Here is a 24885-nt window from a genome sequence, read left to right on the forward strand (position 1 = left end):
TGCTGCTGCTAAGTCGCTTCAGTAGTGTCCGACTCTGTGCGACCCCATAGACGGCAGCCCACCAGGCTCCCCCGTCCCTGGGATTCTCCAGGCAAGAACACTGGAGGGGGTTGTCATTTCCTTCTCCAATTCATGAAAGTGAAAAGGGAAAGTGAAGTCGCTCAGTCGTGTCCGACTCTTAGTGACCCCATGGACTGCAGCCCACCAGGCTCCTCCACCCATGGGATTTTCCAGGCAAGAGTACTGGAGTGGGACGCCATCGCCTTCTCCGATATGTATCATATACATACAAAATAAAAGAAATAGAAACAAATATTTTCTTTGTGATGAAAATTTAGAATTTACTCTCTCTCAACAACAATCATACAGCAGTGTTATCCTTATTATGCTATATATTATATCTCTATATTTATTCATCTTATAGCTGAAAGTTCATACCTTTTGACTGCCTTCTACCTAAGTGTTTTAAGTAGTAAAACATGATGGTTTTGCTTCTAGCTTCAAGTGACCAGTTGTTCTGAGACTGGGAAACCCTGTCCAGACCTACATCCACGACAGTGAGATCTTCCCACATTTCCACGTGTCCTTGGCCTCATCGGTGGCCTGAGGTCCCCTTGTGACCACAGGACATAATTATTGCCTTTTTTCCTGCTGAAAAGTTTGTGGTCTCTTAGATTTGTACCAGCACTTAAAAACTGTGAAGCCAATATTTTACAGAGAACTCACCAGCTGTTTATTTGAGTTAAACTTCCACTGCACAGGAAAACATTTGCTTTCTTCAAATAATCAAAGGCTTTCCAATTGGTAGAATGTAGACTGTAAACAAGCCACACTTTTCAGAGGAACCAACTTGATCTAAAGTTGTAGTAATAGATTCACAAATTTCAAAAAACAGAAAAAATGCCCCAATACTATACCTCAGCATTCCATATTACTATTATCTAGTCATTGGGTGAGGTGTGCTGTGTTTTGTTTTTTTTTTATATGTTCTCAGGAATATTAATTCCTTTTCACTAATTGTGTGGAAATTTAAAACATGTGTTTATCCTAAACTGGCTCATAAACGAAATACTATAGGTAATGAAGGATGGCCTACAGATGATTAATGGAAGTGGTTAAATCTTTTGTTGCAAGTATAGAATTTCCCCCCTACCAATATGATTGGATCATTTCTTGACCACATTTGACCAAGGTTATTTTGAGTGCGTTCATGTTCTTCTACATAGATTTTCTCATGCTGCTTATTTCTCCCTCTTTTGAAATCTCTGCATCATTCAAGGTCTTGCTCAAATCCCACCCTTTCCAGGGAAGCTCTCTAGCTATGAATGGCCCACAGTGTTCCCTCCCTTCTGTGAACTCTGTTTTTATATGGTTAAGAGTTTTCTTGCTCTTCATTTTTGGGTAGCCATTGCATCTCCTATTTCTTTGGTAACTCCCACAGCCTCTAGCTCAGCCCTAGTGTTTGGTGCCAAGTAACAAGTAAGTGCTTGCTGATAAATACTTTTTGAATGAGTGAATGAATAGGCCTCTAACTAGCACAAAGTTATTTTCACTGATTTTTAACATAATTTCCTGAAGTTTAGTGGTGATGTTCTGGGAGTAATCACAGGGAGCTTAGGACACATGGTAATTTTATAAGCAAAATTCGAGTCTTTTGTATTATTTTGAGAAGAACTGGGTGAACAGGACGGGGATAATAGCTAAGAATATAGAAGATAACACAGCAGAATCAGAGGTTAGCAGTTGTAAGTGGGGTTGGGTGGAGCTTCCCCAGCTTTGGGACATGAGCACCTAGGACTTTGTGGTTGATGTATTGATGTGTAAGACTGCTGAATAATCTTCAGTTCATTCCTTAAGTTCATTATTTACTGAGCAACTTCTGATTATAACCACACATTCCAGGTGTTTTCCCTAAAGAGAGAAAAGTACTAATTGACGATTCAAACATTCCCACTTGAGCACTGCTGGTGAATAAGTTGGCATTTTGAGTATACACTGGGATGTTGCTAATTCTCAGGTTTTTAAGACTACAAGGTTGAGGACCACACTCAGTGTGGTGCATAGAAGATACCTGTGGTGGTGGGAACTTTCTAGTGGTCCAGTGGTTAGGAATCCACATTCCCAATGAAAGGGGCCTAGGTTAGATCCCTGGATGGGGACCTAGATCCCACATGCCTCAGCTCAGAGTTTGTGGCTAAGACCCAGGACAAAAAAAATAAATAAATAAAAATTAAAAAAAGATTATTTTCATGAAAACTTCCATATTTCTGGTACCACAAACCATAACATAACATTTCTGGTACCATAACATATCATAACATTAAAAGCATTAAAAGGAGGTAGAATTCTTTTTTGTGTGACTCAGTTATACATATACACATATATTATTTTTGAAATTATTTTCCATTATAGATTATTACAAGGTATTGACTTTAGTTCCCTGTGCTATAAAATAAACCTTTGTTGCCTGTTTCATATCTATTTTATTAAATTAGAAATCTAGCATTCTATTATACTGTCAAACAAGTGACCTCAAAATGTCATAAAAATTTTTAGTAGGCAAAAATTCATATGTTTTCTAAAATATATATATTATGCTGCTGCTGCTGCTAAGTTGCTTCAGTCGTGTCCAACTCTGTGTGACCCCATAGACAGCAGCCCACCAGGGTCCGCCATCCCTGGGATTCTCCAGGCAAGAAAGAACACTTGAGTGGGTTGCCATTTCCTTCTCCAATGCATGAAAGTGAAAAGGGAAAGTGAAGTCACTCAGTCGTGTCCCGACTCTTCACAGCCCCATGGATTGCACCCTCCTAGGCTCCTCCGTCCATGGGATTTTCCAGGCAAGAGTACTGGAGTGGGCTGCCATTGCCTTCTCCTATATATATTATACATATTATATATATTTTATATTTATATATATATGTATATGTATACAAAAGCCTCAGATATGCAGATGACACCACCCTTATGGCAGAAAGTGAAAAGGAACTAAAAAGCCTCTTGATGAAAGTGAAAGTAGAGAGTGAAAAAGTTGGCTTAAAGCTCAACATTCAGAAAATGAAGATCATGGCATCTGGTCCCATCATTTCATGGGAAATAGAGGGGAAACAGTGGAAACAGTGTCAGACTGTATTTTTCTGGGCTCCAAAATCACTTCAGATGGTGACTGCAGCCATGAAATTAAAAGACGCTTACTCCTGGGAAGGAAAGCTATGACCAACCTAGAGAGCATATTCAAAAGCAGAGACATTACTTTGCCAACAAAGGTTCGTCTAGTCAAGGCTATGGTTTTTCCTGTGGTCATGTATGGATGTGAGAGTTGGACTGTGAAGAAAGCTGAGCGCCGAAGAATTGATGCTTTTGAACTGTGGTGTTGGAGAAGACTCTTGAGAGTCCCTTGGACTGCAAGGAAATCCAACCAGTCCATTCTGAAGGAGATCAGCCCTGGGATTTCTTTGGAAGGAATGATGCTAAAGCTGAAACTCCAGTACTTTGGCCACCTCATGCGAAGAGTTGACTCATTGGAAAAGACTCTGATGCTGGGAGGGATAGGGGGCAAGAGGAGAAGGGGACGACAGAGGATGAAATGGCTGGATGGCATCACTGACTCGATGGACATGAGTCTGAGTGAACTCCAGGAGTTGGTGATGGACAGGGAGGCCTGGCGTGCTGTGATTCATGGGGTTGCAAAGAGTTGGACACGACTGAGTGACTGATCTGATCTGATCTGATACAAAAGCTTTTCTACTATACTTGATAAAGGTTTGAGAAAGAACATAAAAAAAGAAAAGAGATGGAGAGATTGGAAAACATAAACTAAAGGAAATGGAAACACTGAATATGAAATAGGAAAAGTAAAACAAACTAGATAAAAGTGAAAGATCCTTGTATTTTTCAAAAAATTCCAAGATAATTCTAATATACATCTGGATTTTAAAAAGTGATTACAAGTTTTTGAAATTTAGTAATTTTAATATTTTTTTCTAAAAAAAAACTATCACTTTTTCTAAATGCCCTATGGAAATCTAATAACCAAGTGTGAGATACAAAATTTTAAATATATTTCTATAGGCTATAAGAGTAATATAAATTAATATAAATATATTATATTTAAATTATTAACGACATCATTCAAGATGCTCCTATTCTTATTTTATCTGCACTTGATAAAATATCCTCAGAAAATGTTAACATAGCTCTCACTATGATTATATATTTTTTTCTTTTCCTTTGTATGTCTTCTGAATTTGGCTTTATGTATCTTTGTTTCTTTGTTGTTAGGTGTCTAATGGTTTATGATGTCTATCTTATTTGTGAATTGTGTCTTGTCATTAAAAATATTCCTTTTTTTCATTTAAAAATAAATTATTTTAAAATAAAAAGCATTAAAAGGGCTAAAAAGAGACAAAGCCTTTTTATCAAAAACTTTTAAGCATGTTTTAAGCACAGGGAGTATAGAAATACATTTTAAAGTATAGAAAATAGCAGTTTCCTCTCAAATTTTTATGATCATTTTTGATAGGGATTGTGTTTGACCTCAAAATGATTCTGAGGAATGGCACTTAATTTCTTATTTTAAGCATTTAAAGAGATAGATAGAGGAAAAGAGAAAAGAAGAAAGTTCAGTAAAAGTCAAAGGGACTAACTAATTCCACATTTTTTTCAGATGAAGTAAGTCTTATAAACACTAAACAATCTGAACTTTAAAATGCTTTCATTTGCTTAATAACACACTTTGCAATTATGTAAAAGCAAGAGCCAGAGAGGAAAGGAGATAATTATGGTGACTTGAGATGGCTAAGATTTCGCATTTTACTTTTTTTAAATTTTAATTAGTGTTTTCATGTCCAAGGGACTTAGATCAGTTGGCTATTGCAATCCCAATTATTTATCAAATTTGCACACTGGGTTGGAGGAGTGTTGTGGGAACTTCGACTCTCCAGAGAAAACTGAGGTCTGTAGGGGGAATCATAGATAAGGAGATTTAAAGCTATAAGAAAGGAAAGCTGGTGTAGATTTGGGAAGGATTTCTTGCTCAATGATACAGCCACCACCAGCATGTAACCATGCTTTTAATGTGTTGTTTACCTACAAGTGACAAAGTCCACTCATTAATACATAGGTAAGGGCAGTTGCAGTTTCAAATCTGAAGGATTTGAGGAAAGTTGAAATGAAAAATGAATTAAAATTTCTTCTCAAAATGTTAAGTGATGACACTGATGGAAGAACGATACCGGTCTCTTACATTTCCCTATTTTCTAATAGAAATTGTCTGTGGAGCTGAAACTTGGAAGTTTGTGCTTTATCTAGATGTATGTGTTTTTTTGTGGCTTTGTATAAGCATAATCTTTGGACAAATATTTGACTTTAGAAAGCAGCATTTAAAGACATTTGCTTCCTTTAAAAGGAGAAAAATCTGGAGGTATCATGCTCCTTAATTTTAAACTATACTAAAAAACTAGAGAAATCAAAAGAATATGTCACTGGCCTAAAAATGAATCAGGGATCAATGGAACAGAGTAGAGAGCCCAGAAATAAACATATGCTTATATAACAATTAATCTATGACAAAAAAGCAAGAATATACAGTGGCAAAGACAGCCTCATCAATAAATGGTGCTGGGAAAACTGAACAGCTACATACAAAAGAATGAAATGGGACCATTTTATTATACCATATACAAAAATAAACTAAATGGATTAAAGCTTGAATGCAAAACCTGACACCATAAAGCTTATAGAATAAAACATAGGCAGTACACTCTTTGATATTGGTCTTAGCAGTATTTTCAGTTCAATTCAGTTGAGTCGTTCAGTCATGTCTGACTCTTTGTGACCCCATGGACTGCAGCACTCCAGGCTTCCCTGTCTGTCACCAACTTCAAGAGCTTGCTCAAACTTATGTCCATCAAGTTGGTGATGCCATCCAACCATCTCATCCTCTGTCGTCCCCTTTTCCTCCTGCCTTCATTCTTTCCCAGCATAAGGGCCTTTTCTAATGAGTTGGTTCTTCGCATCAGGTGGCCAAAGTATTGGAGTTGCAGCTTCAGCATCAGACATTCCAATGAATATTCAGGACTGATTTCTTTTAGGATTGACTGGTTTAATCTCCTTGCAGCCCAAAGGACTTTCAAGAGTCTTCTCCAACACCACAGTTCAAAAGCATCAATTCTTTAGCACTCAGCTTTCTTTATAGTCCAACTCTTATATGCATACATGACTACTCGAAAAAAATATACCTTTGATTAGACAGACCTTTGTCGACAAAATAATGTCTCTGCTTTTTAATATACTGTCTCGGTTGGTCATAGCTTTTCTTCCAAGGATCAAGAGTCTTTTAATTTCATGACTGCAGTCACCATTTGCAGTGATTTTGGAGCCCCCAAAAAGAAAGTCTGTCATTGTTTCCATTGTTTCCCCATCTGTTTGCCACGAAGTGATGGGACCAGATGCCATGATCTATTTTTTGAATGTTGAGTTTTAAGCCAACTTTATCACTTTCCTCTTTCACCTTCATCAGGAGGCTCTTTAGTTCCTCTTCACTTTCTGCCATAAAGGTGGTGTCATCTGCATATCTGTTATTGATATTTCTCCCAGCAATCTTGATTCCAGCTTATGCTTCATCCAGTCCGGCATTTTCCATGATACACTGCATATAAGTCAAATAAGCAGCGTGACAGTATACAGCCTTGATGTACTCCTTTCCCAATTTGGAAACAGTCTATTATTCCATATCTGGTTCTAACTGTTGCTTCTTGGCCTGCATACAGATATCTCAGGAGGCAGGTCAGGTGGTCTGGTAATGCCATCACTTAAAGAATTTTCTACAGTTTGCTGTGATCCACACAGTCAAAGGCTTTGGCATAGTCAATAAAGCAGAAGTAGATGTTTTTTATGGAATTCTCTTGCTTTTTCAATGATTCAGCAGATGTTGGCAGTTTGATGTCTGGTTCCTCTGCCTTTTCTAAATCCAGCTTGAACATCTGGAAGTTACTGATTCAAGTACTGTTGAAGCCTGGCTTGGAGAATTCTGAGCATTACTTTGCTAGTGTGTGAGATGAGTGTAATTGTGCAGTAGTTTGAACATTCTTTGGCATTTCTTTCTTTGGGATTGGAATGAAAACTGACCTTTTCCAGTCCTGTGACTACTGCTGAGTTTCCATATTTTCTGGCATTGAGTGCAGCACTTTCACAGCATCATCTTTTAGGATTTGAAGTAGCTCAACTGGAATTCTATCACCTCCACTAGCTTTGTTCATAGTGATGCTTCCTAAGGCCCACTTGACTTAGCATTCCAAGATATCTGGCTCTGCGTGAGTGATCAAACCATCATGGTTATCTGGATCATGAAGATCTTTTTTGTACAGTTCTTCTGTGTATTCTTGCCACCTCTTCTTAATATCTTCTGCTTCTGTTAGGTCCATACCATTTCTGTCCTTTATTGTGCCCATCTTTTCAGGAAATGTTCCCTTGGTATCTCTCATTTTCTTGAGGAGATCTCTAGTCTTTCCCATTTCATTGTTTTCCTCTATTTCTTTGCACTGATCACTGAGGAAGGCTTTCTTATCTCTCCTTGCTATTCTTTGGAACTCTGGATTCAGATGAGTATATCTTTCCTTTTCTCCTTTGCCTTTAGCTTCTCTTCTTTTCTCAGTATTTTCAAGGCCTCCTCAGACAACCATTTTGCCTTTTTGTATTTATTTTTCTTGGGGATGACTTTGATCACTTCATCCTGTACAATGTCTTGAACCTCCATCCATAATTCTTCAGGCACTCTGTCTATCAGATCTAATCCCTTGAATCTATTTGTCACTCCCACTGTATAATTGTAAGGGTTTTGATTTAGGTCATATCTGAATTGTCTAGCAGTTTTCCCTACTTGTCTTCAATTTAAGTCTGAATTTTGCAATAAGCAGTATTTTTTTCTGGGGGGGTATATCCTCAGATAAGGGAAACAGAAGCAAAATAGATAAATGGGACTACATCAAACTAAAAACCTTTTGCACAGTGAAGGAAAGCATCAATAAAACAAGAATTTAGACTACTGAATGGGAGAAGATATTTGTAAACAATATATCTGATAAAGAGTTAATGTACAAAATATATAAAGAATTAATACACCTGAATGTAAAAAGAAAACCCAACCAAACAATCTGATTAAAAACTGGGTTTGCACGCATGATAAGTCATTTCAGCCATGTCCGACCCTTGCGACCCTGTGGATTGTAGCCTGCCAGGCTCCGCTGTCCCTGGGATTCTCCAGGCAAGAACACCAGAGTGGGTCCCGTGCCCTCCTCCAGGGGAACTTCCTGACCCAGGGATTGAACTCCATGTCTGTTAAGTCTTCTGCTTTGGTCGGTGGGTTCTTTACCACTAGCGCCACCTGGGAAGCCCCCAAAATTGGGCAGATGTTCTGACTAGACGTTTTTCCAAAGAAGACATACAGATGGCCAACAAATGGAAAGATGTTCAACATCACTAATCATCCAGGAAATGTAAATGAAAACCACCATTTTCACATCTGTCAGAATGGCTGTCATCAAAAAGTGAAACATAACAAATATTGTCAAGGATGTGGAGAAAAGGGAATCCCTGTATACTGTTGGTAGGAATATAAATTGGTTCAGCCATTATGGAAAACAGTATGGAAGTTCTTCAACAGTTAAAAATAGAACTACCATATGATGCAGCAATTCCTCTCCTAGGTATATATCTGGGGGGAAAAGACTAATTAGAAAAGATACATGCACCCCAATGTTCATAGCAGCATTGTTTACAATAGCCAAGATATAGAAGCAACCTAGTGTCCATCAACAGATGATGGATAGAGAAGATGTATATTCAGTTCAGTTCAGTTCAGTCACTCAGTCGTGTCCGACTCTCTGCGACCCCATGAATTGTAGCACACCAGGCCTCCCTGTCCATCACCAACTCCCGGAGTTCGCTCAGACTCACGTCCATCCAGTCAGTGATGCCATCCAGCAATCTCATCCTCTGTCATCCCCTTCTCCTCCTGCCCCCAATCCCTCCCAGCATCAGAGTCTTTTCCAATGAGTCAACTCTTCCCATGACGTGGCCAAAGTACTGGAGTTTCAGCTTTAGTATCATTCCTTCCAAAGAAATCCCAGGGCTGATCTCCTTCAGAATGGACTGGTTGGATCTCCTTGCAGTCCAAGGGACTCTCTAGAGTCTTCTCCAGCACCACAGTTCAAAAGCATCAATTCTTCAGTGCTCAGCTTTCTTCACAGTCCAACTCTCACAATCCATTCATGACCACAGGAAAAACCATAGCCTTGACTAGACGGACCTTTGTTGGCAAAGTAATGTCTCTGCTTTTCAATATGCTATCTAGGTTGGTCATAACTTTTCTTCCAAGGAGTAAGCATCTTTTAATTTCATGGCTGCAATCACCATCTGCAGTGATTTGGGAGCCCCAGAAAATGAAGTCTGACACTGTTTCCACTGTTTCCCCATCTATTTGCCATGAAGTGATGGGACTGGATGCCATGATCTTCGTTTTCTGAATGTTGAGCTTTAAGCCAACTTTTTCACTCTCCGCTTTCACTTTCATCAAGAGGCTTTTGAGTTCCTCTTCACTTTCTGCCATTAGGGTGGTGTCATCTGCATATCTGAGGTTATTGATATTTCTCCCGGCAATCTTGATGCCAGCTTGTGCTTCTTCCAGCCCAGCGTTTCTCATGATGTACTCTGCATAGAAGTTAAATGAGCAGGGTGACAATATATAGGCTTGACGTACTCCTTTTCCTATTTGGAACCAGTCTGCATATTTCTCAACCATAAAAAAGAATGAAATACTGCCATTTGTGACAACATGAGTAGACCTAGAGAGTATTATGCTAGGTGAAGTAAGTCAGACAGAGAAAGACAAATACCATATGATCTCACTTATATGTAGAATCTAAAAAACAAAACAGAAACAGATAACAGAGAGCAAATTGGTAGTTACCAGAGAAGAAGAGGATGAAAGGATGGACAAAATAGGTGATGGGGATTCAGAAGTACAAATTTCAAGATATAAAATAAAGTCATGAAGATGTAATGTACAGCATAAGATATAGTCAATAATACTGTAACAATATTATATGGAGACAGATGATTATCAGACTTATTGTGGTGATCATATCGTAATGTATTTAAATGTCATATCATGATGTTATACACCTGAAACTAACATTAATATTGTACATTAACTATATTGCAATTTTTTAAGAAAGTAAATCTGTTAGAAATTTAAAATAAATATATAAGGTGTAAAGACATTTACTTTCTCCAGATTCTTGAGGATATTAACACACTGCAGTAGAATAACCAATATTTTCCAATGCTTATTATTAGGTGCTTTATGTGTATAGTCCCCCGATCATACTGAATCTGTGTGAAGTGTACTATTTGTTGTTGTTTAGTTACTAAGTCATGTCAGACTCTTTGTGACAGCTTGGACTGCAGCACGCCAGGCTTCCCTGTCCTTCACAATCTTCTGGAGCTTGCTCACACTCATGTCCATTGAGTTGGTGATGCTACCTTACCATCTCATCCTCTCTTTCTGGCTCTATTGCAATATAATTTAGGTATAATATTGTGTAGGTTTAAATTGCACAATGTGTTGGATTGATAGAATACTACAAAAGGACAATCACCATAGATTTAACATCTACACCATGTCACAATCACTGTTTCTTTTTTGTGGTGAGAACATGTAGAATCCACTCTTAGTAACTTTCAAGTATATGATATAATATTGTCGACTATAGTTACCGTGTTCTATATTAGATGCCCAGAACGTATTCTTCTTATAACTGAAAGTTTATACACTTTAATTAATATCTCCCTATCCCCAAAACCCCCAGCCAGTCCCTCACAGCCAGCATTCTACTTGATGTTTCTGTAAGTTTAGTTTTTTGATTCTATATATATGTGAGATTACACAGTACTAGTCTTTCTCTATCTGACTTATTTCACTTAGCATAATGTCCTCAAGATCCATCCATGTTGTTACAAATGGCAGGATTTCCTTTTTTCTCCTGGCTGAATTGTGGTTTTGACTTGTATTTCCCTGATAATTAGTAATATTTAATATTGTTTCATGCATCTGTTGGAGAAGGAAATGGCAACCCACTCCAGTGTTCTTGCCTGGAGAATCCCAGGGACGGGGGAGCCTGGTGGGCTGCCGTCTATGGGGTCGCACAGAGTCGGACACGACTGAAGCGACTTAGCAGCAGCATCTGTTGGCCATTTGTATGCTAGTACCATAGTGATTTGATTCTTACACCTTACAGTATAGATTGAAATCAGGAAATGCGAAACCACCAGCTTTGTTCTTCTTTCTCAGAAATGCTTTCGCTATTTGGGGTCTTTTGGGGGTCCCATAAAAATTTTTGGACTGTGTTTTAAATTTCTGTGAAAAGTTGCATTGGAATTTTCACAGGGATTGCACTGAATCTATAGAATATTTTAGGTAGTATGGGTATTTTAACAATATTCATTATTGGTTTCCATAAACACTGGATATCTTTACATTTATTTGTGTATTCTGTTACTTCTTGTATCGAAGTCTTATAGTTTTCAATGTATAGATCTTTAACTCCATGGTTCTATTTATTCCTATGCATTTTTAAATTGTTATTGTAAATGCAATTATCTTTCTTCTTTTTCAGATAGTTCACTGTTAGGAGATAGAAACACAACTGATTTTACATAAAGATTATATTCTACAACTTTACTAAATTCTATTATCAGTTCTAACAGTTTTTCTGGTGAAGTGTTTAGGATTTCATAGAGGGCTTCCCTGGTGGCTCAGATGGTAAGGAATCTGGCCGCAATGCAGGAGACCTGGGTTTGATCCCTGGGTTGGGAAGATACCCTGGAGAAGGAAATGGCAATTTGTACATGTAAGATCATATCATCTGCAAAGAGAAATGATTTTACTTCTTCCTTTCCGATTTGGTAACTTTTATTTCTTTTCTATTTCTAAATTGCTCTGGCTAAGATTTCCAGTACTACATTGCATAAAAATGGCAAGAGTGGGCGCCCTTGGCTTGCTCCTGATCTAGAAAACTTGTGACTTTTCACCATTAGTATGATGTTTGTCATATGTGGCTTTTATTATGTTGAGGTATGTTTCTTCTATACTCCATTTGTTGAGTTTTGATCATAAAAAGATGTTGAATTCTGTGAAATGCTCTCCTGCATCTATTGAAATGATCTTATGATTTTTGTCTTTCATTCTGTGAATGTGATGTATCACATTAATCTATCTGCTGTGTTGAACCTTCATTGCACCCCAGGGATAAATCTCACTTGATCGTGATGTGTGATCCTTTTCATGTGCTGTTGAATTCAGTTTGCTAGCATTTTGTTAAGAATTTTTGCATCTATATTCATCAGGGATGTTGGCCCGTATTTCTTTCAAAGCTCCGGGTCTTTACCGCTGCTTTGCTAGAGATATCTTCTCCGCATCTCTGAACAAAACCAGCTGTCTGCTTTAGTGACCCCACGGGAATGTTTACTGCTGAATTTTCTGCCTCTCTCTGATGGTGGCTGTATTTCTGGGTTTGTACTCTATCATGTGGAAAAGATAGAGGCAAATTAGACTTTCTTTAACTTGTGTCTGTTCTGTTTGGACAGTGTGTGGGAAGATACAAAGAAGAGCAGCTGTGGGTTTTGACCAGCAGCTGGAGGTTGTATGGATTAAGCAGGTTTTTTCTTTGCTAATTGGTAGGTTATTTCTTAAAAGCAATGCTCATGTCCAGGGAAGGACTTACCTAGTCATGGGCTAAAGGATAAAACGTTAAAGGTTAGGTAGAGCTTTCTGCTGCTGCTGCTACTAGGGAGAGGGCAATGGCACCCCACTCCAGTATTCTTGCCTGGAAAATCCCATGGGCGGAGGAGCCTGGTAGGCAGAGCTTTCTACCCCGCTTTAATTTTGCTGTCTCAAAAAGGTATTGCTTTGACTTTTAAAAGCTAGGGAGTTTTTAAGAAAATATAGTTTTTCAGACACTGCACTCATTCAGTTGGCCTGGGGCGATTGGAATGATAAGTTTAAAAACCACAAATAGCACTTATGATCCAGAGGAAGCAGGGCAGGAAAGTGAATTCGGAGTGGAAGGGAAGATCCGTTGTATGTGTGAGAGCCTGCTGTCCTCTGTCAGAATGCTCCTAGGAAATGGTTCATACACGCAGGGTGCTTTATTTCTGTAACTGTAAGGGTCATGGAGGTTTGATGAAAGGCTAGCAGATGGATGCTGTGCCCTTTGTTGTGTGTGGTGTCCATGCTCAGTCGCATCCCCTCTTTGTGACCCCATGGACTGTAGCTCTCCAGGCTCCTCCGTCCATGGGGTTTTTCAGGCAAGAGTACGGGATTGGGTTGCCATTTCGTACTCCAGGGCTCCAGGGCATCTTCCCCACCCAGGGATTGAATCCGCGTCTCTTGTGTATCCTGCATTGGCAGGCGGATTCTTTACTTGCTGTACAAGTTGCTTCTCTGTTGTCCAGGGTGCATCCATACCCATCTAAATACCTCTCTCTGTTCTTTCCCTTCTGGGTTGTCTTTCTGCTGGGAGCACCACGGGATTCTAAATGGCAATGTTTGTTCAGAAGGAATTGGACTTGAAATAAGCTAAGAAAAACATTTTTTTTTTAATTGTAAAGCTCTATACATGTTTAGTGTATTATTATTACTACTACTAACAAAAATAGTAACTATTATTGCTGAATCTTGTGGACTCTCTGAGGGATGGAGTTGGCAACTTGGACATGGGAAGTAGAAAAGTCTGGCTGTGGCTGGTGGATAAGCCTTGGGTAAATGCCAACTATGTAAAATAAGTGGCCTTTGCTTATGTTCTAAAGCCCCATGAGGAAAACCTTTCACTTTGTATCCTTTGGCAATATTTAAAAAAATTTTCCAGGACTTTTACTTTGAAAGTTTAGAGGCCTGGCATGCTGCGATTCATGGGGTTGCGAAGAGTCGGACACGACTGAACGACTGAACTGAACTGATAATCCCTCTAAAACCTATGCCTTACCAAATGCATTGTTTTTCTATCAGATTTCTTTATCTTTTTCCATATACATACATGTTTTACGCAGTTCTATTCATGGTACAGACACAATTTCTTCTATTGCTTCTAATCTTGCTCATTATAATGGCTACATAATATTTACTATTTTATTTGGTTCTTCTACGATTACTAGAGTCAGATTGTTTCCAAATTCTGCTGTCATAAATAACCCTGGGATTAATAAGATACCTTCATGTCAACAGTGCAAAGCTCTTGACTTCTCCCCTATTTGAATCCTTTTCTTTGTCCACACTTTCACGTATAGGATGATAGTTGCAAAAGATAGAGATATGTTTCCAGCCTGCAGATAACTACTGGAAGAATCATCTGTGCCTAGTTCACTCATACTTAAAGTGGGGTTATAATAAGTGTTTACACAGTGCATTTGTTAGATGTTAGCTCCCCTTGCTGCCCCTGCCGCTCCGTTACCACCACCACCCCCTCATCACTACCACTGTTACTATTGCTATGTATTGCTTTTATTATCATTTAGGGGAAGACAGGCTTTATTTTAATGAAAGAAAACAGGTATCTTAATACAATTTTAATCATCAGATTGCTCACATAGATTCTTTGCTTTCTCCTTGTCTTTTTAGAAAAATATTTAATAGTATCTTATTATTTTATTTTTTGGCTGCGCCATGGCATACTGGATCTTAGTCCCCTGGCCGTGTCCCCTTCAGTGGAAGCACAGAGTCCTAACCACTGGACCACCAGGGAATTCTCTATTATTTTATTATTAATGTTATTATCATTTGCTTTCTCCTTGTATTTTCAAGATGATTTGTAGGCTATTTGGTTTTTGCCCTTCCTCCTCAGTATCAGATCTCTCCCCCTTAAAAGAATGCTTTCTTAATTTTCTCCTTTTCCTTCCCTTTTTTTAATGAAACTGTTTCTACCTGGGAATGTAAAATATATGAGTGTGTGTATGTATGTATATATATATATATATTATGTTTATATATAACCTTCATTTGTTGATGATAAAACTAATCTGAAGATGATAATGGAGTGCTGAGAAAAAGAGACACAATGATCTCAGATTCAAGTTCAGTGTCTATTAGGGACAGATGTCAAAGTCTGCCCTCTGGTGGCTGTGGGCTGCAGCTGTAGATCAGATTGACCAAGTCTGAAATGTGATCTTCCAGCAGGAGCTAAGCTGGTATATAACTAATGGGCCTTTAAAGCTCTTTTGTATTCATTGTAATGGTTCCTTATGTCAATCAAGACACCTTGCTTTCTTCCTTGCAAAATAATTGTCTTAGAGATTAATCCTTTGTCAGTTGTTTCATTTACTATTATTTTCTCCCATTCTGAGGGTTATCTTTTCACTTTTTTTATTGTTTCCTTTGCTGTGCAAAAGCTTTTAAGTTTAATTAGGTCCCACTTGTTTATTTTTGTTTTTATTTTCATTACTCTAGGAGGTGGGTCATAGAGGATCTTGCTGCGGTTTATGTCATAGAGTGTTCTGCCTATGTTTTCCTCTATGAGTTTTATAGTTTCTGGTCTTACATTTAGCTCTTTAACCCATTTTGAGTTTATCTTTGTGTATGTTATTAGTAGATCCAAGGAGTCCATCCAGTCCATCCTAAAGGAAATCTTCAAGGAGATCCAACCAGTCCATCCTAAAGGAAATCAGTCCTGAATATTCATTGGAAGGACTGATGCTAAAGCTGAAACTCCAATACTTTGGCCACTTGATGTGAAGAACTGATTCATTTGAAAAAACTCTTATGCTGGGAGAAATTGAAGGCAGGAGGAGAAGGGGATGACAGAGGATCAGATGGTTGGATGGTATCACCGACTCGATGGACATGGGTATGGGTGAACTCTGGGAGTTGTCGATGGACAGGGAGGCCTGGTGTGCTGCAGTCCATGGAGTCGCAAAGAGCTGGACATGGCTGAGTGACTGGACTGAACTGAACTGATGTTGTTAGGAAGTTTTCCATTTCCATTCTTTTACACATAGGTGTCCAGATTTCCCAGCACCACTATTGACGAGAATTTCTTTTCTCCGTTGTATATCCTTGCCTCTTTTGTTAAAGATAAGGTGCGCATAGTTGTGTGGGTTTATCTCTGGGCTTTCTATCTTGTTCCATTGGTCTATATTTCTGCTTTGTGCCAGTGCCATGCTGTCTTGATGACTGTAGCTTTAGACCAAAACAGACAGTTCACCAAAGAAGACATACAGATAGCTAATAAACACATGAAAAGATGCTCAACATCGCTCATTATTAGACAAATGCAAATCAAAACTACAATGAGGTATCACCTCACACCAGTCAAAATGACCACCATCCAAAAAAAAAAAAAAAATCTGCAAACAATAAATGCTGGAGAGGGTGTGGAGAAAAGGGAATGCTCTTGCACTGTTGGTGGGAATGTAAATTGATACAGCCACTATGGAAGATGGTATGGAGATTCCTTAAAAAACTAGAAATAAAACTACCGTGTGACCCAACAATCCCACTGCTGGGCATATACCCTGAATTGAATTAAATTGAAGTCGCTTAGTTGTGTCTGATTCTTTGTGACCCTGTGGACTGTAGCCCACCAGGCTCCTTTGTCCATGGGATTCTCCAGGCAAGAATACTGGAGTGGGTTGCCATTTCCTTCTCCAGGGGATCTTCCCGACCCAGGGATTGAACCCAGGTCTATACCCTGAGAACCATAATTGAAAAAAACACAAGTACCCCGGTGTTCATTGCAGCACTATTTAGCTAGAACAATGAAGCAACCTAGATGTCCATCGGCAGATGAATGGATAAAGCAGCTGTGGTGCATACATACAGTGGAATATTACTCAACCATTTGACTAAGTTCTGATGAGGTAGATGAACCAGAGCCTATTATACAGAGTGAAGTAAGTCAGAAAGAGAAAAACAAGTATTGTATATTAATACATATAGAATCAATGTATTAATTAATAATTAATACATAATAGAATCTAGGAAAATGGTTACTGATGAACCTCTTTGCCGCACAGCAGTGGAGATACAGAAGTAGAGAACAGGCCTGTGGATACAGAGAGGAAGGAGAGGGTGGGACAAGTGGAGAGAGCAGCATGGAAACATCTACATTACCTTATGTAACATTGGTAGCCAGTGGGAATTTTCTGTATGACTCGGGGAGCTGAAACCGGAACTCTGTGACAACCTAGAGGGGTGGGATTGGTGGGAGGGAGGTTCAACAGGGAGGGGACATATGTCTACCTGTGGCTGATTCATATTGATGTATGGCATAAACCCACACAAGATTCTGAAGCAATTATCCTTTAAAAATAAACAAATTAGAAAAGAATTACCTTAAAACTGTGTTGCTAGAATATAGGACTTTAAGTAAATGTTGCAAGAATCATAGTCTTCAAAACACATTTTTTTAAAACCACTAATCACCATTACCACTACCACCACCTGAGAAATATAAGACCTACAAGACCTTTTAGAACTAACACCCAAAAAGATGTCCTTTTCATTATAGGGGACTGGAATGCAAAAGTAGGAAGGCAAGAAACACCTGGAGTAACAGGCAAATTTGGCCTTGGAATACAGAATGAAGCAGGGCCAAGACTAATAGAGTTTTGCCAAGAAAATGCACTGATCACAGCAAACCCTCTTCCAACAACACAAGAGAAGACTCTACACATGGGCATCACTAGATGGTCAACACCGAAATCAGATTGATTATATTCTTTGCAGCCAAAGATGGAGAAGCTCTATACAGTCAGCAAAAACAAGACAAGGAGCTGACTGTGTTTCAGACCATGAACTCCTTATTACCAAATTCAGACTTAAATTGAAGAAAGTAGGGAAAACCACTAGACCATTCAGGTATGACCTAAATTAAATCCCTTATGATTATACAGTGGAAGTGAGAAATAGATTTAAGGGCCTAGATCTGATAGATAGAGTGCCTGATGAACTATGGAATGAGTTTCATGACATTGTACAGGAGACAGGGATCAAGACCATCCCCATGGAAAAGAAATGCAAAAAAGCAAAATGGCTGTCTGGGGAGGCCTTACAAATAGCCATGAAAAGAAGAGAAGCGAAAAGCAAAGGAGAAAAGAAAAAATATAAGCATCTGAATGCAGAGTTCCAAAGAATAGCAAGGAGAGATAAGAAAGCCTTCTTCAGCGATCAATGCAAAGAAATAGAGGAAAACAATAAAATGGGAAAGACTAGAGATCTCTTCAAGAAAATTAGAGATACCAAGGGAACATTTAATGCAAAGATGGGCTCGATAAAGGACAGAAATGGTATGGACCTAACAGAAGCAGAAGATATTAAGAGGTGGCAAGAATACACAGAAGAACTGTACAAAAAAGATCTTCATGACCCAGATAATCACGATGGTGTGATCACTGACCTAGAGCCAGACATCCTGGAATGTGAAGTCAAGTGGGCCTTAGAAAGCATCACTACGAACAAAGCTAGTGGAGGTGATGGAATTCCAGTTGAGCTCTTTCAAATCCTGAAAGATGACACTGTGAAAGTGTTGCACTCAATATGCCAGAAAATTTGGAAAACTCAGCAGTGGCCACAGGACTGGAAAAGGTCAGTTTTCATTCCAATCCCAAAGAAAGGCAATGCCAAAGAATGTTCAAACTACTGCACAATTGCACTCATCTCACATGCTAGTAAAGTACTGCTCAAAATTTTCCAAGCCAGGCTTCAACAATATGTGAACCGTGAACTTCCTGATGTTCAAGCTGGTTTTAGAAAAGGCAGAGGAACCAGAGCTCAAATTGGCAACATCCGCTGGATCATGGAAAAAGCAAGAGAGTTCCAGAAAAACATGTATTTCTGCTTTCTTGACTATGCCAAAGCCTTTGACTGTGTGGATCACAATAAACTGTGGAAAATTCTGAAAGAGATGGGAATACCAGACCACCTGACCTGCCTCTTGAGAAATCTGTATGCAGGTCAGGAAGCAACAGTTAGAACTGGACATGGAACAACAGACTGGTTCCAAATAGGAAAAGGAGTTCATCAAGGCTGTATATTGTCACCCTGCTTATTTAACTTCTATGCAGAGTACATCATGAGAAATGCTGGGCTGGAAGAAGCACAAGCTGGACTCAAGATTGCCGGGAGAAATATCAATAACCTCAGATATGCAGATGACACCACCCTTATGGCAGAAAGTGAAGAGGAACTCCAAAGCCTCTTGATGAAAGTGGAAGTGGAGAGTGAAAAAGTTGGCTTAAAGCTCAACATTCAGAAAACGAAGATCATGGCATCTCGTCCCATCATTTCATGGCAAATAGATGGGGAAACAGTGGAAACACTGTCAGACTTTATTTTTCTGGGCTCCAAAATCACTGCAGATGGTGACTGCAGCCATGAAATTAAAAGACGCTTACTCCTTGGAAGGAAAGTTATGACCAACCTAGATAGCATATTCAAAAGCAGAGACATTACTTTGCCAACAAAGGTCCATCTAGTCAAGGCTATGGTTTTTCCTATGGTCATGTATGGATGTGAGAGTTGGACTGTGAAGAAGGCTGAGCGCTGAAGAATTGATGCTTTTGAACTGTGGTGTTGGAGAAGACTCTAGAGAGTCCCTTGGACTGCAAGGAGATCCAACCAGTCCATTCTGAAGGAGATCAGCCCTGGGATTTCTTTGGAGGCAATGATGCTAAAGCTGAAACTCCAGTACTTTGGCCACGTCATGCGAAGAGTTGACTCATTGAAAAAGACTCTGATGCTGGGAGGGATTGGGGGCAGGAGAAGAAAGGGATGACAGAGGATGAGATTGCTGGATGGCATCACTGACTGGATGGACATGAGTCTGAGCGAACTCCGGGAGTTGGTGATGGACAGGGAGGCCTGGCGTGCTGCGATTCATGGGGTCGCAAAGAGTCAGACACGACTGAGTGACTGAACTGATAGATAGATAGATATAGATATTTCAAGGGGGAAAATGAATTGTTATATATTATAAAAAGGGAACTGCAGGGGATTAAAATTCTATTATTCTTAATCTTCAAAATATCTTTAGATCAAGATTATCTTGTTTCCTAATCAAATATTGTCAAACTTTTTACCTTCCAGGATTTAGTTTTTTTTTAAGTAAGCTAAAAATCTCAAAAATTATTTCTATGTTATTTATTTATCATATAATTAAAATAGAGTAATATGAATGAAGATAAAAGATTAGATTTAAGAAGTCACATATAGTTTGTGAAAATATGCTTAGGATATTTTTATGCCATAAATTCTTATTAAAAATAATGTGGATGTAGTGTCTTTTTGTTAATGCTTGAAAATAAATGTTTATGTTACTTTTTAATTATTTTGCCTTTAGAAAAATCTCAGTTTTTAAGGTGATTGAATTGACAGGCCACAACTAATAGTTAACAATTTGATACTGTATGTTTGTACTGGTGCACCAAAACTAGTTAGAAAATGAAGAATTTAGTTAACCTTAGCTACTGGTTTAATTAACACAAAATTATAGAATTTGATGCAGTTGGCGTTGAAAATGGTAGGTTCTTCCATGATCTCTAGATATATGACACACTTTTTTGGTTCCAACCCTAAGTAGGTGCCAGTGTCCATCTTATTGTCTGCAGTCGGGAAGGGACTATTTGTAACGACAGTGTAGTGTTAGTTGCTCAGTCATGTCCCATCTGGGATCCCACAGACTGTAGCCCTCTAGGCTCCTCTGTCCATGGGATTCTCCAGGAGAGAATACTGGAGTGGTTTGCCATTCCCTTTTCCAGGGGTCCTGACCCAGGGGTCTCCTGCATTGTAGGCAGATTCTTTACTATCTGAGCTACAGGGAAGTCCATCAGTAATGACATGTGCTTAGCAAATTGGTTCATCAACCCTCACCAGCATTTGTACCCGTGACCTTGACTTTGAACAAGCAGGATTAATGCCTTCCTGCTAATATAGGCTCTAAATTTGAGTGTGTCTCTCAACCTTTAAATACCAAATTTTAAAAGCCAAAATTTATTTTCTAAAAGCTTACTAATGATTTCTGTTATTTGAAGGTGTTTATTCTAATTATATATTTTAATGATAGGGCATTTTATATTTTCGTGCAAAAAAGTTCAGAAAATACCAAAATATGTCAAGAGGACAGTAATATTCCATTTTAAAAGTATTTCGAGAGGGAATTTCCTGGTGATATAGTGGCTAGGATTCAGTGCTTTCATTGCTGTGACCCGGATTCAATCCCTTGTTGGGGAACTGAGATCCCAGAAGCTGTGCAACACAGCCAAAAAAAACATTTTTTTTGACATTACTACAATATAGTTGATTTGATGGTCCTAGATTTTCTTATTATTCAGTTCAGTTCAGTTGCTCAGTCATGTCCTATTCTCTGCGACCCCATGGACTGCAGCACGCCAGGCTTACCTGTCCATCACCAGCTCCTGGAGCTTGCTCAAACTCATGTCCATTGAGTAGGTGATATAATCCAACCATCTCATCCTCTGATGTGCCCTTTTCCTCCTGCCTTCAATCTTTCCCCAGCATCAGGGTCTTTTCCAGTGAGTCAGTTCTTCACATCAGGTGGCCAAAATATTGGAGCTTCAGCTTCAGCATCAGTCCTTCCAGTGAATATTCAGGACTGATTTCCTTTAGGATTGAATGGTTTGATCTCCTTGCAGTCCAAGGGACTCTCGAGAGTCTTCTCCAACAATTAATTAGCATATATAAACGACTAATATTTACTGCAAGTGACTCTGTGCCAGGCACTTTTTCAGTCTTTACACTCACACATTGCATCATATAATGCTTACAACAATAGAATGAGGTAGGTACAGTTGTTCGCTCTTTCATGCTGTTCTGCAGTTTCAGTTACCTGTGGTCAATCCAATCCAAAAATATTGAATAGAAAATTCCAGACATAAAGAATTCATACGTTTTAAACTGTGTCATTCTGAGTAGCGTGATGAAATCATGTGATTTAGGGACAAGCACTGGGGTGGAACTCATCCCTTCGTCCAGTGTACCCAGGCTATATACGCAACCTACCCATCAATTTTGGAAAAAACATAGTATATAAAGGATTCTATACTATCCACAGTGCTTCCCAGATGGGGCTAGTGGTAAAGAATTTGCCTGCCTGCCAGTTCAGGAGATGCAACAGGCACAGGTTTGATCCCTGGGTTGGGAAGTTTCCCCTGGAGAAGGAAGTGGCAGCCCACTCCACTCCAGTATTCCTGCCTGGAAAATCCCATAGAATGAGGAGCCCGGCGATCTATAGTCCACGGAGTTGCCAAGAGTAGGACACAGCTGAGGACGAGCACTTTTATACACTTTCATACAATCCACGGTTTCAGGCATCCTCTTGGGTCTTCGAATATCCTCTGTGGATAAGGAGGAGCCATTGTATTATGATGATGATCCACAGTTTTATAGATGAAAAAAAAAAAAAAAAAGCTACAGGAAAGTTGCCCCAGATGACAGAGTAAATGATTGAGTGATGCTGAATCCAGGTCACCTGACTATAAAGCCCATCTCTTACAACAAAATACAATTTAAAGTTATAAGATCTGCATGTAGAATAGTATTCTGCCCATGGGCCATGTCTTAAAATACCAGACAGGTGAGACAGATTAAATTAGTTGAACCAGGACTTCCCTCAAGGTCAGTGGTTAAGACTTCGCCTTTCAATCGATGGGGTGTGGGTTCACTCCCCGGCCAGGGGGCTAAAATCCCACATACCTCATGGCCACAGAAACAGAATACAAAGAACAGACGCAATATTGTAATAAATTCAATAAAGACTTTAAAGAAAAATAAAGTAAATCAGTTGAGATAAATTGCAAGATACTCTATACTATTAGTAAATTTTACTAGTATATAATTTATTTAAAGCAAATCAGAAACATATACATATTTTGACAATATATGGTCCACATCATTTCTTTTATACCATAATCTATCTGAGGTAATTTGAAGAGCTAGGAATTGATTTACAGAAGGAATTTTTTATTTAAACCTTATTCTAGTTCCAGTCTTTTCAGTTGACTGAACTTAAAAAAAAAATCACCATCAACCATTTTCTATTTCTGCTAAAAATTAATTGCTCTTCTGGAAGGTGGTTTCCTTTTCTTCTCGTTCCTGCTGCCTTTTCCCTAGAATGCACACCCAAATTCCCACCCCCATCCCGCCAGTCCTGTGGGAAGGAACAAGAGGAGAAGGCAGCCACTGCAGGGACCCATGAGCATTCCAGGCAAGGGGAGATTTAGGAAGGACAGGAGAGGCTCCTTCTGATCTGGCATAGCATCACAGGCGAGAACGCGTTTATTCCCCGGAGTCTGCAGGCTGTCAGTGAGCTGGGATCACTCTTCCTGAGTGACAAGCCCAGGGAGCCCCATCTCCCAGCTGACCTGGCTGCGTACCTGCCTCCGGAGCAGCCAGGAGCAGCCTTCTGCCTGCCAGCCACAGCACAGAGCTCCAGGGCGCCAGGGCTGCAGCTCGCGTCCTCAGAGGAGCAAGGGACGTGGCGGTTAGGAAGAGCGGGGGCACAATCAATGGGGTTCAGCTTATGGGATCTCCTGTGACGGATGACAAAGGGTGACGCTGGGAGGGCAGCGTCTCCTCTCTGATGTCCTAAATCTCGCCCCTCCTTCAGAACAGAGTCCAGCTCCTGCTGTCTGTTCAAACTAACGCTTGCAATGCCCGGTCACAAGCTGACCTCAGCTGTTCCACCTGAGTGGCTGGAAGCAGTAACCGGTTATTTCATTGATTCAGCAAATACTTATTTGATGCCTCCTGTGTGCCATAGAGGGTTACAGATACTGGCAGTTTAATGCTGTTCAGAAAATTGTTTCAGATGCTGGGGGTATAATGTGTTCAGTAATCGCTCCAGCTACCAGGGAGGTAAAGCTCTCCTGGAGCTGATAGTTCATAGAAAATGGTCTTTTTCATCTTGTCCCCAACTGCCTCCCCTGCCCAACATACAGTTAGCATGGGGTCTGTTACATAGAATAGGCACCCTTGGTTCACTGAAATAAATCCAAGCAGCGAAAAGCACACTTGGTTTACTGATATGAGTAGAAGCAGTGAAAGGTGCCAGGGCAGAGAGGAGTCAGAAAGGATCAGAAGTCAAGCGTTCCACCTGATGAATCACGTCACCTCGCTGTTGCCAGTTTCTGAGCTGTGCTGAGATGCACTTACCTCCCACCTGGCTGCCCCGTCAACCTGCAGTGACTTCTCCATCAGGGTTTTAGGTGAGCCTCTCCCTTTGGCTCCTTGGGCCTGTCTTCAGAACCTGACGGATGCTACAGGGGCTGGGAGCCGACTGTGAAAAGCTGGAGAGGTCTGTGGTCCAGTGGAGAAGGATTGGATTGAGAACACCCGGGAAAGAGAAAGTCAGGGTAAATAGTTAAAAGTAACCATCCCAATTGTAAAGGGCTTTCCTTGTGGCAATGAGAACTGTGGATGTTTTCTCTTCTGCTTTTGCCAAGGGCAACCTCGGAAGTAAATTTCTCCAGACCCAGAGGCTATTCCTGGTAGTTGGAAAGTGGTCCAGGGATGAAGATGAACGTGTCTGCTATAGCAAAAGACAGAGCTCTTGGTCCAGGAGGGCTTCCCCCTCCACACCTGATGTGTGGCTGCACCCTCTGTATTCTGCCCCAGTGGCCAAGTTCTAGAATGGCTGGAGAATCCAGGGCTCCAAAGGGCACGTCCAAGACCTGGGCCTGTGGCCTGGATGGGTCTTCCACTGGATACCCAAAGCAGTTCCTGCTCAGAATCTTTGGGTTACCCTAAACTCTCCAGTGAGTGAATTTTTGCCTGTTTTGGTGGTAGTGTTTACTCTGTGGTTATTTCAGAAATGTGGGCTC

This window comes from Bos indicus, chromosome 17 (genome assembly GCF_029378745.1).
Source record: "Bos indicus isolate NIAB-ARS_2022 breed Sahiwal x Tharparkar chromosome 17, NIAB-ARS_B.indTharparkar_mat_pri_1.0, whole genome shotgun sequence".
Classification (NCBI taxonomy): Eukaryota; Metazoa; Chordata; class Mammalia; order Artiodactyla; family Bovidae; genus Bos; species Bos indicus.